Genomic DNA, 16,151 nt, shown 5'->3' with positions numbered 1-16,151 from the left:
CCGTGCCGGAGGAGGGGAATCCGATCACCCCCGTGTCCGAGGAGGATATGCCGCCCGAGTTGGCAGCACAATTGGCAGCGTGGTTGGGAAAAGGTAACGAGGGCGCCACGGCTGTTGAAGCGCAGGAGCTGATTAAGCAATTGCGTGAGAAACGGGAAGCAGCCAAGGTGCCCGTGCCGGCTGCAGTGGGGGACAAGACGGCAGCGTCAGGTGCAGGTAAGCGGCCATTGCCGATCGCGAGGGATGAGTCAACACTCTCTCGGAGAGAAAAGTTGGGGCAACATGTTCCTTTGGCAATTAAGGAAAAGATTTGGGCGGGGGAGTATGTGAACATTTTTTCGTTACTTGTTGATCATTATGAGGTGGAGCATGTAAAGAGTCAGAAGGACCTAATGCATCCGAGTGTTTGGCGCGCAAAAATGGCCGCCTTTAAAGTGAATGAGAATATCGCCAATTGGGGCAATGCCTGGGGAATCTTTACATCAATCCTGGGGGAACGTAGGCCTGAGTTGCTTTCCGAGTTCCCAATCTACCAATCACGAATCATGGGATACTCGACATCGCACCAGGGGAATCATTGGTTTTGTTACGATAATATGTTCAGAAAGGAAAAGGAGCATAATAAAAGTTTAACCTGGGATTGTTATGATGCCTTGACCTGGGATAAAATGAAGGAGTCAGGGATGTTAAAAATGCCGTTGGTGGGAAGTAATGTGGGTGAATCCTCCCGACAATATGCGGGGACGCCCTTTCGATCAGGTTCGGGGGCCGATGATCACTCGAAACCTACCGGCAATACCGGAAGAAAGGGTTTCTGTTTTAATTACAACAGAGGAAAATGTACGAGACCGCAGGGATCGTGTAAATTCAAACATGAATGTAGTGGTTGTGGGTCGTCCCATCCTGAGGCCTCGTGCAGAGCCAGAACGGGTGATAACGGGGGGAGAGGAGGTGCCAAACAGGTCTAATATAGTCCGAGGGGCACCTTTACCCACTCCCATTGATACCCTGGCAATGATCCCTTGGCTCAGTGATTACCCGGATCGTACTTCTGCTGGGGTGCTGCGAAACGGTTTTTCGTATGGTTTCCGCATCCCGGTAGGGGACTTTCAGGGTGTGGATAAGTGTAAAAACCAACTTTCCGTCCTGCAGCATACAACCGTAGTACAGGATAAGATCCGAAAAGAGGTGACTCGAGGTCGGGTCGCTGGCCCGTTTACTGTACCCCCAGTCCAGAATTTTGTTTGTTCTCCCTTAGGGGTAGTCCCCAAGAAAGACCCTGGAGAGTTCCGACTAATTCATAACTTATCAGCTCCACGGGGTCTTTCCGTAAATGAGGCAATCGATCCAGAAGTGTGTTCGGTGCGGTACGCATCTTTCGATGAGGCCGTAGCCATTTTGAATCGCCTGGGGCCCGGGGCGCTGATGGCGAAGTCAGATATCGAGTCAGCGTTCCGATTGCTCCCGGTACACCCAGACGACCAGCGTCTCCTAGGTTTCATGTTTCAGGGTTGTTATTACATGGATAGGTGTATGCCAATGGGGTGTTCTATATCCTGTGCTTATTTCGAGAAATTCAGTTGTTTTCTACAATGGGTCTTCACAAAGCATACGGGTTTCCAAGATGTAATGCACTACCTTGATGATTTCTTATTTCTTGGGGCAGCCGGGTGTCTTGAATGTGGCCGGGCCTTGGCCGAATTTTGTGTGTTGATGAAACAGTTAGGCGTGCCATTGGCGCCGGGTAAAACAGTGGGTCCTACGACTTGCCTCGAGTTTCTGGGGATCGAGTTGGACTCCATTGAGGGGTGTTTCCGTTTGCCAGCCGAGAAAGTGTTGAAGTTCAGGGCTGCGCTGCAACTGTGTATAAATGCATCAAAAGTTACGCTGCAACAATTACAGCAGGTGGTGGGACAGTTGAATTTTGCCCTGAGGGTAATACCAATGGCCCGCCCCTTTTTCCGTTCAATTGCCCAAGCGATGGTCGGCCTTAAAGAAAGCCATCATCGCACGAGACTATCGGCCGAGATCCGCCAGGACATGCGTATTTGGTTAGCATTCTTGGCGGATTTCAATGGTAGAATCGTCTGGAATAAACCAGCCGTGTCTTCTGAGGAGCTGGGGCTATGGACAGATTCGGCGGGAAGCATAGGTTTTGGCGCCATCTTCGGCACAAAATGGTCGGCACAAAGATGGCCGACTTGGTGGCATGAGAAGGGTCTGACGAGTAATATTGCTTTCCTCGAACTGTTTCCCATCTTGGTGGCCTTGAAAACATGGCCCGATGGGTTCAAAAATCACTCGGTCATATTTTGGTCGGACAATATGACTGTGGTCGAGTGCATCAATAGTCAGGCAGCACGTTGTAAATTGATCTTAAGACTGCTTAAAGAAATTGTTTTACTATGTATGCAATTGAACGTGCTATTCAGAGCAAAACACGTGCCAGGGGTGATGAATCAGGCAGCTGACGCACTGTCTCGTTTTCAAATGCAGGCTTTTTCGGGTTTCCTTCCCTCAGCGGACCCGGAGCCGGCACCCTTTACCGAAGCTCTCTGGTCTCTCGGTGCCCCGAACTTCGTCACCTCGTGGGAGAGAGTCTAGCACCAAGGACGAGGAAGGCATATGAAGGGGCGTTTCGGGCCTATTTAGCCTTTTTGGGGAGTGATAGAGAGCGACTTTGGGGTCATGAGGAATGGGTGGTGAATTTCCTGATGTCCTTACGTAGGGCTGGGAAATCGGTGGCTATGGCCCAGAGGCATCGTGCTGCCATTTCCTTTGTTGCCAGAGCACACGCTATCCAGGACCCAACAGCGTCTTTCGTTGTACAGAAAGCGCTGCGTGGGTGGCAACGCCTTGAGGGTCGCAGAGTAGATGAAAGGCGCCCGATAGGTTTGGATAGATTGTCCCAGTTGTTGGCTACACTTCCTGCCACATGTTCCTCTCAGTTTGAGGCAGTGCTGTTCCGAGCCGCGTTTACGCTAGCATTTCACGGAGCAATGCGGGTAAGCGAACTAGTTGCAAGGAACAAACTGGATGTGGCGGGGGGTTTGTGCCGGGAAAACGTTCAGATCAGGGGAGAAACAATGACTGTCTCCTTTGTACGGTCTAAGACTGACCAAGATGGGATGGGTGACTGCGTCATCATACGCAGGATTCCTGGGTCCTCCATATGTCCGGTAAAGTGTTTAGAGGATTACCTAGCACGAAGGGTGGCATCATGGGGGGGGTCTTTGTTAAGACACGCGGACGCCACCCCACTGACGAAATTTCAGTTTCAGCGGGTGCTTGCGATGTCAGTTGCCGCTGCGGGCTTGAACCCGGGCGAATTTGGGACCCATTCCTTTCGGATAGGGGCTGCTACAGAAGCTACAGCCAGGGGTCTTAATGTTGAGCAAGTGAAACGAATGGGGCGTTGGTCCTCCAATTGTTATAAAAGATATGTGTGTTTGCACATGTTGTGAAGCTGTAATTATGTACTCTGTACTCACGCTTCTTGTTTTTTGTTTGGTTTCAGTTACGCAAGCCTACGAGGCGGGGCGGACTATGCAGTCGACCCTACACCGGGCCAGCGGTCAGACATCACCGGCTGTGAAAAAGGAGGTGTGGGTCGTGGGCCACTCATACGTGAGGCGTGCCGCAGACGTATTCAAAGCAGGTGACATGATTCACGTAGCTGGGGAATACGGGTACAGGATGTCCTTCTACGGAAGGGGCGGTCTCTGTATTGACCAGTTTCAAACATTTTTTGAGGGTTTGTTAGGGCGGACAAGGTCACCGCCGTCTATAGTTATAGTGCATGTTGGGGGCAATGATTTGGTCACCATCGGTAGACGACTACTCCTGGAGGCAATGCTTTCCACTGTAAGTTGGTTGGCGAGGAGAGTTCCGGGGTGCACGATTGCATGGTCCCATTTGATTCCACGAAAGGTGTGGCGGGGGGCTATCTATATACCTGCTTTGAATCACTCTGTTAGAAAGCTTAACAATAAAGTGAGTAGGTTGTTCCGTTCCAGGACATTGCATTCTATTTCTCATAGCTGTATTAATGATGACAGGATGTATTTGGGGGATGGTGTGCATTTGTCTTGGGTAGGGAATGAGTTGTTCTTAGGAGACCTCTTAGCATGGTTGAAATCTTTGAAACATGACCTTTAGGTAGGAGTTTTGTGGGGGGTCCGGATAGCCGGTCAACTATCCGGCCTGTGGCGGTAAGGTCATGATCGGTGAGCACTAATTGGAAGATCCCTATGAGTGGGCGTCACCCAACACGGATGGGAGCGCTCGGGGGAGGTGGCCTTTGGCCCCTCAACGGGGAGGCGGTCCCTTCTAAGGATGGGTCGCCGGAAGAAGAGGAAAGGCGGTCAAGGCCCCTTCCTGTGTAGGAGGGGTTACAGCCCCCTCCTGGGGAATTTCCCGGGGCCAGTGACATCTGCGACGGCAGATGCGGTAAGTTGTGTGGGGTTGGGGGGAGGTCTACGATACCTTCTAGATACCTCACACGAGTCTTCGAACGACCTTTAACTGGCGTCGAGTTGATAAGTGCCCCCGTCAAGACAAGGGAAATTGTAGTAGTTGCACGTGAGTACGCCTCAGTGCTGTCGCCCCTCCCAAGTGGGGGGGGTATGTCTGGTTAGGGATCTTGACACCGGTTACGACCTTGCCGTTGGCCCTTAAACGTTAGGATGTACAATTTCAATATTTCAAGTAAATGTTTTGTAGGATGTTAGATCGGCTAGGAGAACCTATGTATTAGAGAATCTGTTAAGGTTAGCCAAACATCGCAGTGTGGTATGAAATTGTACATTAATGTTTAAATGTTTTAATTTTTTGTTTTAATAAATACGGCCGGGAGGGTCACTCCCTCCCACTTCCAAAAACTTCAAGAACTGTTTCCGGTTTCCCTCATTTGGGGATTGTGTTGAGAGGGGGTGGTGGGTATCTCAGCCATATTCATTAGGTCTTATTCCGATACAATTAAAATATAAAAGTCTGATTCATCTTACTGTTGCAAAACAATCAGGGAAGTGCAGAGGAGTTGATAGAATCACCCTCCAAAGCAATATATCTAAACAAAGAGATTCTATCAATGTGTGGACATGTATTTTATTTGTTAGTTTTTCAGTGATGAAAAGATAGTGAAAGTACTCTCTCTTAGGGTGATAAAGATGAGAGCACAATGTGCTTTTTAAAATACCCCTCACACACTAAAAAAATCCAGTAGTGTCATGCTTCATCATTGGGGTCTTCCCGTCCCTCTACGGGGCGGGGCGTGCTACGACCTGACCGACTACGCGGGAGCACTAAAGTGGTGACAGGACTATGTGATGGTGCAAGGTGTCAGTGAAAGTGTAGGGACCTAACAATGTGTGTGAGTACAAAAATTAAAAATCCTCTGGCTAGTAGAAAAAAACAATTTATTAGCTTCTCTAGCTGGGGACATTAAGAAGGGGGTTTTGGGGTTGAGCCGATCGCTACAACCTGGTCTACATGTTTCGTAGGCAGTCCCCTACTGCCTACTCATCAGGACCTTCTACTGGTCCCTACGGGAATAAGCTCAGTTGCTAAGTATTGTCAGCCTGTCTTCCTAAAAACTAACAGTAAAATTCCACTGCTAGTTTTATGCTTCAGGGCATGAGCTGGCCCCCTAGGAAGCAAAAATTGTCAAAAATAGGTGACCCAAATATGGTCCCTGTAAAGAAAAAGGGAAAAAAAGGACACAGATATTTACATTTATAGCTGTGAATTATGCGCTTTCATTCTTGTTTGCGCCACAATTTCACTCATCAAATCCATTCACCCATTATACAGAGAATGACTTTTGAACTTTTATGGACAGAGTGATGGTTCAATCTGCCATCCCCTGGCTGTACGTAGGTGATACCTAACAGTGGACAAAAAACACACAGATGTTCATAGTAGGAACTGTGGTTTGTCACTGCGCTTACATAATTATCTGCGCCACAATTCTTCATTTCAAATTTCATTAGACCATTGCCTAAAGCCCTAATACAAGACTTTATGGACAGAGTGATGATTCAATCTTCCATCCCCTGCCTGTCCGAGTAAATTCCCGAACTTGTACGCGCCCACTGTAATTTGGGCTGGTTCTATCTCCACACACACACATCAAAGCGACTCAATGCATACAACAACATTTCACAGGATTAAAAAAGAAGAGGAACCCGATCTTTCATATTAGTCATAAGGTTGCGGTCAATGAGACAAAAAAACAAACAATGAAAGTCCCCACAGACCAGGGCGTACCCCTGCGTTAGAATGGTAACTATACATACTGTTGTGGCAAGTACGTGGTGCCCCATGAGCTGACAATCGGCATGGGAAGCACATTTGCTCCAAGCATAGCTGGTCTCTATGTTCACCATCTGGAGGTTACAAAAATACTCAACAACATTAACCCTTTCCGGCCAAGGATTCTGACCTGGAAGAGGTACATTGACGACATCCTTATCATCTGGGATGGCGATGATAAGAGTGCCCAACAGTTCCTGACATGGCTCAACTATCAGGATGAATTCCTCAAATTCACCAGTGTCACAACAAAAACCAACCTGGTATTCTTGGATTTGAACATCTTCCCCAAGAATGGCAGATTGATGACAACAACTCACTTTAAGAGTACTTCCAAGAACTGTCTCTTGATGTATCAGAGCTTTCACCCGAGACACCTGAGGGATAACCTCCCCTACGGCCAGTTCTTGCGACTTCGCAGGAACTGTACGGAAGTTGCCAATTTCAAAACTCAGTCAGAAGAGCTAAAGAAAAAATTGAAAATGAGGAACTATCCATCAAGGATCATTGATCAAGCCTATAAGAGAGCAAGGAACAATTGCAGAGAAAGCCTCCTGGAGGAGAAAGTCAAAAAAGTGGAAGAGCAGAGACCCATATGTGTGACCACGTATAACACCAACTCTGACCAGGTGAGCAAAATAATTAACAAAAACTGGAAGATCCTTAACAGCGGGGGCCTGGAAATTCCAAAACCAATGTTCTCGCACAAAAGAGCACAGAGTGTCAGGGATATTTTGGTCCACACTAGGCCAAAGGCCAACAGGGTGAACAACACTGGTAATCCTAACTTTGTACAAGGGCACTACCCCTGCGGTGGATGCAAGGTATGCTGCCTGACCAGGAAAAGCAAGAAATTGACCTTCAACAACGGGACTACATGGGAACAAAGAACATTCAGCAATTGCAACAGTTCCAATGTTGTGTACCTTATCACATGCCCCTGCAAACTCGAATACATTGGCATGACGAGCAGGGCAGTGAAGTTAAGAATAGGTGAACATAAAAGCACAATCAAGTGCAAAAAATCCAGTACCAAATTAACAAACCACTTCCTGGTAAGTGGTCACAAACCTGAAGACATACTGTGGACTGTAATTGAACAGATTGACAACGAAAGACATCTCCTTGAAAAAGAACAGAGATGGGTTTTTCGTGTCCAGTCCAACAAAAATGGGTTGAACGATGAAATTCCGTGGGGTCAGTTATAGAACCCCCGTACCTCTAAAGAACCCCCACTCTCTAAGGCACCCCCAACTGTGGCAAAGATAATAACAGAGGTCCTCTACTGGTATGTGGAACCCACCCCCCTTGGAATACAGTACTAGGGGTGTATGACTACTGTGCTTAACCTTAGCACAGGGGTCAACTCTCAACCCACCTAACAATTATGATTTTCATAAAGATATTCCACAGCGAATTTCGCTGTTTAATTAATTTTTACACCTTTAATAACTCAAGGTAGAGAACTGCGTAAAAACACGAAGCTAAATTTTATTACTCTTCATACATGTTTCCAGAACTTCAATACCTCCCAATCTAGGTCCACCACTAGTGACCCTTTTATAATATTATGATTTCCGCTTTATTTTTTAGTTGAATAATTTCCTCTGTCATTATTTATGAATAGTGATCTGTCCTGCATTAAGATTGTCATGTGCAGTATAATTACGAAATTCCCTGCCATAATTCATGAACAGCTATCAAATTAACTTCATCTTGGGTAACGATAGACATAGAAGGGAGACTTCCGCATTTTGACCCTCCAATGTCCCATCACGGGTAGCCATTTTGGGTTAGCGCGCTAGTGTTTAGACACACCCGGCACCAGCGCGCATTGACGCTTAAATGATCCAGTGCTCCTAACACGCGAGCATTCAGCAGAGCGGCAGGATCGGTAGAAGTAAGACTTAGTGATTATGCGGACAAAGTAAGTTATAGACCCTTACCCCAGGTCTCAAAACGAGTGGGTTTTGAGACACTTTTTTCCACTTCCCAAGCAGTTCGACCAAAACGCTAAGGGCGTGGCTCTCTTTCTTGCAGAGCGCCGCGGTGAAATCCTACCGATTGTCAGCTCATGGGGCACCACGTACTTGCCACAACAGTATGTATAGTTACCATTCTAACGCAGGGGTACGCCCTGGTCTGTGGGGACTTTCATTGTTTGTTTTTTTGTCTCATTGACCGCAACCTTATGACTAATATGAAAGATCGGGTTCCTCTTCTTTTTTAATCCTGTGAAATGTTGTTGTATGCATTGAGTCGCTTTGATGTGTGTGTGTGGAGATAGAACCAGCCCAAATTACAGTGGGCGCGTACAAGTTCGGGAATTTACTCGGACAGGCAGGGGATGGAAGATTGAATCATCACTCTGTCCATAAAGTCTTGTATTAGGGCTTTAGGCAATGGTCTAATGAAATTTGAAATGAAGAATTGTGGCGCAGATAATTATGTAAGCGCAGTGACAAACCACAGTTCCTACTATGAACATCTGTGTGTTTTTTGTCCACTGTTAGGTATCACCTACGTACAGCCAGGGGATGGCAGATTGAACCATCACTCTGTCCATAAAAGTTCAAAAGTCATTCTCTGTATAATGGGTGAATGGATTTGATGAGTGAAATTGTGGCGCAAACAAGAATGAAAGCGCATAATTCACAGCTATAAATGTAAATATCTGTGTCCTTTTTTTCCCTTTTTCTTTACAGGGACCATATTTGGGTCACCTATTTTTGACAATTTTTGCTTCCTAGGGGGCCAGCTCATGCCCTGAAGCATAAAACTAGCAGTGGAATTTTACTGTTAGTTTTTAGGAAGACAGGCTGACAATACTTAGCAACTGAGCTTATTCCCGTAGGGACCAGTAGAAGGTCCTGATGAGTAGGCAGTAGGGGACTGCCTACGAAACATGTAGACCAGGTTGTAGCGATCGGCTCAACCCCAAAACCCCCTTCTTAATGTCCCCAGCTAGAGAAGCTAATAAATTGTTTTTTTCTACTAGCCAGAGGATTTTTAATTTTTGTACTCACACACATTGTTAGGTCCCTACACTTTCACTGACACCTTGCACCATCACATAGTCCTGTCACCACTTTAGTGCTCCCGCGTAGTCGGTCAGGTCGTAGCACGCCCCGCCCCGTAGAGGGACGGGAAGACCCCAATGATGAAGCATGACACTACTGGATTTTTTTAGTGTGTGAGGGGTATTTTAAAAAGCACATTGTGCTCTCATCTTTATCACCCTAAGAGAGAGTACTTTCACTATCTTTTCATCACTGAAAAACTAACAAATAAAATACATGTCCACACATTGATAGAATCTCTTTGTTTAGATATATTGCTTTGGAGGGTGATTCTATCAACTCCTCTGCACTTCCCTGATTGTTTTGGAATTACTGGCAGCGTGCAGCTGCGGAAGTTAATCAAAGAATTCATCTCTTCACACCACTTTTTTGTGATTCTGCACTCGGCGACATCGTAGCAGGATAATCAGAGGATCCCTTGGTTTCTGTGTACTATAATGGCCGATCTGGGCCTTGGATTCACTGAGGACGAGATCTCTAACCTCATGGCCTCCCTAGGTACATTTGAAGGATTGAACTCCGGATGCCCATCCTTAAAAAATAGCGATTGGGATGAACTAGAGGAACTAAGAAGAACCCAAATAAAAACAGCCCTCCATGGGCTGCTCATGTCTGAGTATCTTAAAGTCAATACAGCTCCATCAGGTTTAGTAGTACGGAATGAACCATTCATATTCCTTGAGGACAAAACCTTTAAAATCGATTGGTCCCAAATATCATGGAGATGTACACGGGACTGGATCGTTTTGATCATCAAAACAGCTAGCAGATTAGCGAGTGATCTTAAGGTGGAAATACAGGCAGTCGAAGTACGCCTCAAGAGCTATGAGTCTCCAGCTAACTTAAAGAAATATCTGGATGAATTAAACAAAACATTGAATGACTTCGAGATATCTCTAAAAGACAGCAAATACGAAAAACTCCAAAAAGACACCAGTAGGTGGAGTAAAGAAAAGATCTACCCCTATATAAAGGATAACTATAAATCATCAAATGACAATGCTTCCAATGACGGCTCATCAGATGCTGGATCCAACAGCTCGAACTCGAGCAGCAACAGAAGCCCCAGATTCCAGGGTGCACGTAAGAATTTCCGACGACCCAACAACCGGGGCATGAGGGGATGGAACAGCTACGCCCAGCCAATGATGTACCCCCCGCAACAGTTTGGCCCACCACCCTTCCAACATCCGAATGCCCCTTTTCCACCGTGGGGTTTCCAACAAGATTACGGATATTATGACAACTCGGGTCCTTTTTTAGGGGCGCGCCGAGGACAAGCCAAGGGACGGAATCGGAGAGGCAACTCGGTCCATTGGAGCAACGAAGACGAAGTGACTCCAAGAGTATCAACCAGGAGCATGACAGGGGCACAAAAGAACCAGAAATGAGCCTGGTTGTTAACCTGACGGGCAATGAACTATCTGAACCACAGAAAAAGATATTGGAAAAAGGCTTGGGATATGTCCCCACTAGTAACATGGATAAATTCCACCTATGCAAGGAAGTACAGGAATTTATGAGGAGACTCAAACTGCAAGTCTTTTTCAAAGACAAAGTGGACACTCAAGAGAAAGGAGACACCGGACTCAAGCCTCGATCAACTTTCATACCAATGAACAACACCCTCCCCATAGAACTCCTGACCTTCGAAAAAGCTGTCATGAAAGATCTGGAAGCTCTCGACCCAACGCAGAAACACGTTTTCCAAAATGTATCAAATGAAGAACGAAGGGCACTCCGTGACCTAAGCAACAACAAACAATTGGTCATAAAACCAGCAGATAAGGGGGGTGCAACGGTATTAATGAATATTGATCAATATGACAAGGAGTGTACCAGGCTATTACAGGACAAGAGAAACTATGAAATACTCTCATCAGATCCAACTGAGAGGATCTCAATCAAGATAAAGACCATGGTTGAGGAGGCACTGTCGCAAGACTGGATCACCACCAAAGAAGGGGAATTTCTGTGTCAAAAAAACCCAAAGACCCCCTACCTGTACATCCTACCCAAGATTCACAAGGACCTTGTGAATCCACCGGGTAGACCGATTGTATCGGGGATCGGGTCGGTCCTCGAACCAGTCTCTAGGTTTGCAGACGCATTCCTGCGTCCAATGGTACAAAGCACATCAACATACCTCAGAGACACGAAAGATGTACTCAATCTGCTCGAAGAAGTGTCATTTGACCCTAACACACAGCTACTAATTAGCTGTGATGTAGAGAGCCTGTATACAAGCTTGCCTCACAATGAAACACTGGCGATAATTGAGGATGTCCTCTTTACAGATGACTGGGAGTACCAAACACCTCGAAACGTGGTGATGGAATGCTGCACCCTGGCTCTCAAGGAGAATTTCTTTGAGTATAACGGCACTTTGTACCTCCAAAAACATGGGACCAGCATGGGAAGCACATTTGCTCCAAGCATAGCTGGTCTCTATGTTCACCATCTGGAGGTTACAAAAATACTCAACAACATTAACCCTTTCCGGCCAAGGATTCTGACCTGGAAGAGGTACATTGACGACATCCTTATCATCTGGGATGGCGATGATAAGAGTGCCCAACAGTTCCTGACATGGCTCAACTATCAGGATGAATTCCTCAAATTCACCAGTGTCACAACAAAAACCAACCTGGTATTCTTGGATTTGAACATCTTCCCCAAGAATGGCAGATTGATGACAACAACTCACTTTAAGAGTACTTCCAAGAACTGTCTCTTGATGTATCAGAGCTTTCACCCGAGACACCTGAGGGATAACCTCCCCTACGGCCAGTTCTTGCGACTTCGCAGGAACTGTACGGAAGTTGCCAATTTCAAAACTCAGTCAGAAGAGCTAAAGAAAAAATTGAAAATGAGGAACTATCCATCAAGGATCATTGATCAAGCCTATAAGAGAGCAAGGAACAATTGCAGAGAAAGCCTCCTGGAGGAGAAAGTCAAAAAAGTGGAAGAGCAGAGACCCATATGTGTGACCACGTATAACACCAACTCTGACCAGGTGAGCAAAATAATTAACAAAAACTGGAAGATCCTTAACAGCGGGGGCCTGGAAATTCCAAAACCAATGTTCTCGCACAAAAGAGCACAGAGTGTCAGGGATATTTTGGTCCACACTAGGCCAAAGGCCAACAGGGTGAACAACACTGGTAATCCTAACTTTGTACAAGGGCACTACCCCTGCGGTGGATGCAAGGTATGCTGCCTGACCAGGAAAAGCAAGAAATTGACCTTCAACAACGGGACTACATGGGAACAAAGAACATTCAGCAATTGCAACAGTTCCAATGTTGTGTACCTTATCACATGCCCCTGCAAACTCGAATACATTGGCATGACGAGCAGGGCAGTGAAGTTAAGAATAGGTGAACATAAAAGCACAATCAAGTGCAAAAAATCCAGTACCAAATTAACAAACCACTTCCTGGTAAGTGGTCACAAACCTGAAGACATACTGTGGACTGTAATTGAACAGATTGACAACGAAAGACATCTCCTTGAAAAAGAACAGAGATGGGTTTTTCGTGTCCAGTCCAACAAAAATGGGTTGAACGATGAAATTCCGTGGGGTCAGTTATAGAACCCCCGTACCTCTAAAGAACCCCCACTCTCTAAGGCACCCCCAACCGTGGCAAAGATAATAACAGAGGTCCTCTACTGGTATGTGGAACCCACCCCCCTTGGAATACAGTACTAGGGGTGTATGACTACTGTGCTTAACCTTAGCACAGGGGTCAACTCTCAACCCACCTAACAATTATGATTTTCATAAAGATATTCCACAGCGAATTTCGCTGTTTAATTAATTTTTACACCTTTAATAACTCAAGGTAGAGAACTGCGTAAAAACACGAAGCTAAATTTTATTACTCTTCATACATGTTTCCAGAACTTCAATACCTCCCAATCTAGGTCCACCACTAGTGACCCTTTTATAATATTATGATTTCCGCTTTATTTTTTAGTTGAATAATTTCCTCTGTCATTATTTATGAATAGTGATCTGTCCTGCATTAAGATTGTCATGTGCAGTATAATTACGAAATTCCCTGCCATAATTCATGAACAGCTATCAAATTAACTTCATCGTGGGTAACGATAGACATAGAAGGGAGACTTCCGCATTTTGACCCTCCAATGTCCCATCACGGGTAGCCATTTTGGGTTAGCGCGCTAGTGTTTAGACACACCCGGCACCAGCGCGCATTGACGCTTAAATGATCCAGTGCTCCTAACACGCGAGCATTCAGCAGAGCGGCAGGATCGGTAGAAGTAAGACTTAGTGATTATGCGGACAAAGTAAGTTATAGACCCTTACCCCAGGTCTCAAAACGAGTGGGTTTTGAGACACTTTTTTCCACTTCCCAAGCAGTTCGACCAAAACGCTAAGGGCGTGGCTCTCTTTCTTGCAGAGCGCCGCGGTGAAATCCTACCGATTGTCAGCTCATGGGGCACCACGTACTTGCCACAACAGTATGTATAGTTACCATTCTAACGCAGGGGTACGCCCTGGTCTGTGGGGACTTTCATTGTTTGTTTTTTTGTCTCATTGACCGCAACCTTATGACTAATATGAAAGATCGGGTTCCTCTTCTTTTTTAATCCTGTGAAATGTTGTTGTATGCATTGAGTCGCTTTGATGTGTGTGTGTGGAGATAGAACCAGCCCAAATTACAGTGGGCGCGTACAAGTTCGGGAATTTACTCGGACAGGCAGGGGATGGAAGATTGAATCATCACTCTGTCCATAAAGTCTTGTATTAGGGCTTTAGGCAATGGTCTAATGAAATTTGAAATGAAGAATTGTGGCGCAGATAATTATGTAAGCGCAGTGACAAACCACAGTTCCTACTATGAACATCTGTGTGTTTTTTGTCCACTGTTAGGTATCACCTACGTACAGCCAGGGGATGGCAGATTGAACCATCACTCTGTCCATAAAAGTTCAAAAGTCATTCTCTGTATAATGGGTGAATGGATTTGATGAGTGAAATTGTGGCGCAAACAAGAATGAAAGCGCATAATTCACAGCTATAAATGTAAATATCTGTGTCCTTTTTTTCCCTTTTTCTTTACAGGGACCATATTTGGGTCACCTATTTTTGACAATTTTTGCTTCCTAGGGGGCCAGCTCATGCCCTGAAGCATAAAACTAGCAGTGGAATTTTACTGTTAGTTTTTAGGAAGACAGGCTGACAATACTTAGCAACTGAGCTTATTCCCGTAGGGACCAGTAGAAGGTCCTGATGAGTAGGCAGTAGGGGACTGCCTACGAAACATGTAGACCAGGTTGTAGCGATCGGCTCAACCCCAAAACCCCCTTCTTAATGTCCCCAGCTAGAGAAGCTAATAAATTGTTTTTTTCTACTAGCCAGAGGATTTTTAATTTTTTTACTCACACACATTGTTAGGTCCCTACACTTTCACTGACACCTTGCACCATCACATAGTCCTGTCACCACTTTAGTGCTCCCGCGTAGTCGGTCAGGTCGTAGCACGCCCCGCCCCGTAGAGGGACGGGAAGACCCCAATGATGAAGCATGACACTACTGGATTTTTTTAGTGTGTGAGGGGTATTTTAAAAAGCACATTGTGCTCTCATCTTTATCACCCTAAGAGAGAGTACTTTCACTATCTTTTCATCACTGAAAAACTAACAAATAAAATACATGTCCACACATTGATAGAATCTCATCTTACTGTTGAACAGATCATCTTAAACCTTATAAAAACACAAGTATTTTCAAGATTATAGAATGAATACTGTTATTGCAAAATGAAAAAAATACATATCTATCAGAAAGACGTAGATGAAATTTCTACCTAGATTTGAGCAATATTAATACCTTCATGATTTGTTTTTTTTAAAAGAATTCAAGAAATGAAATTGGGTTTTATAAGAGTACCTGTTTATTAAAACATATTAATACTTGCGTAGTGATTGAGTATCTTTTCGCATTTAAGATTAACAATACATATAAAGAATAATTTATAGCAGGAAACACATTTTCATCATCAACAATAAATTATGTATGCATTTCTTACTAATAAAGTTAGTGCTGTGGCTTAGTGGTTAAAGCGCCTGTCTCGTAAATAGGAAATCCTGAGTTCAAATCTCAGCAGCACCTAACTGTTTTCTCCATTCTTTCGAAATAATTTTCATCAAACAAATGTTGAATACAATTTAAGAAGAAACATCTAGTTCTATGAACTTTAGAATAAGTTATCTTAAAAATTAAATAAAATGCTTGGTATTGTGAAGATTTTTGTAGGAATGCATTCACTGAAATAGGGAAAAGAAAATGACAAAGAACAAGATAGAGGTGAATTATCACTCTATTGTTGAATTCAACTAATCCATTCTTCAGCAAGGTATATTTTAAAATGATATGAATAGGGTAAACTTCAAATTAGAGAGGTGTTTTTGAATAAGTGACGAGTCTTCATTCACCTTAAGTGTTTGAGTAGAGAAGTGTGTGAACTTAGAAAAGAATATGAAAGTGAAAAAGAAATATTCTCTTGAACACCATAAAGAAAAGTGTTTCAAATTTAAGAATCAAGTGGGTGCTGTGGCTTAGCTGGTTAAAGCGCCTGTCTAGTAAACAGGAGATCCTGAGTTCAACTCTCAGCAGTGCCTTGCTTTTCTCATTGTTATATAACTAATCATTTTCATTAGGTCTTATTCCGATACAATTAAAATATAAAAGTCTGATTCATCTTACTGTTGAACAGATCATCTTTAACC

General features: G+C 44.7%; 1 non-coding gene across 1 annotated transcript; it reads left to right on the top strand.

Moving 5' to 3' along the window:
• The first annotated feature begins 15,969 nt into the window (after positions 1-15,969).
• TRNAT-AGU (transfer RNA threonine (anticodon AGU)) lies at positions 15,970-16,043 on the top strand. The gene has a single exon. It is a non-coding gene; the product is annotated as a tRNA-Thr (tRNA).
• Positions 16,044-16,151: the final 108 nt, after the last annotated feature.

The sequence above is a fragment of the Lissotriton vulgaris genome, chromosome 12 (genome assembly GCF_964263255.1).
Source record: "Lissotriton vulgaris chromosome 12, aLisVul1.2, whole genome shotgun sequence".
NCBI lineage: Eukaryota > Metazoa > Chordata > Amphibia > Caudata > Salamandridae > Lissotriton > Lissotriton vulgaris.
This window is presented reverse-complemented; position numbering and strand designations above follow the sequence as displayed.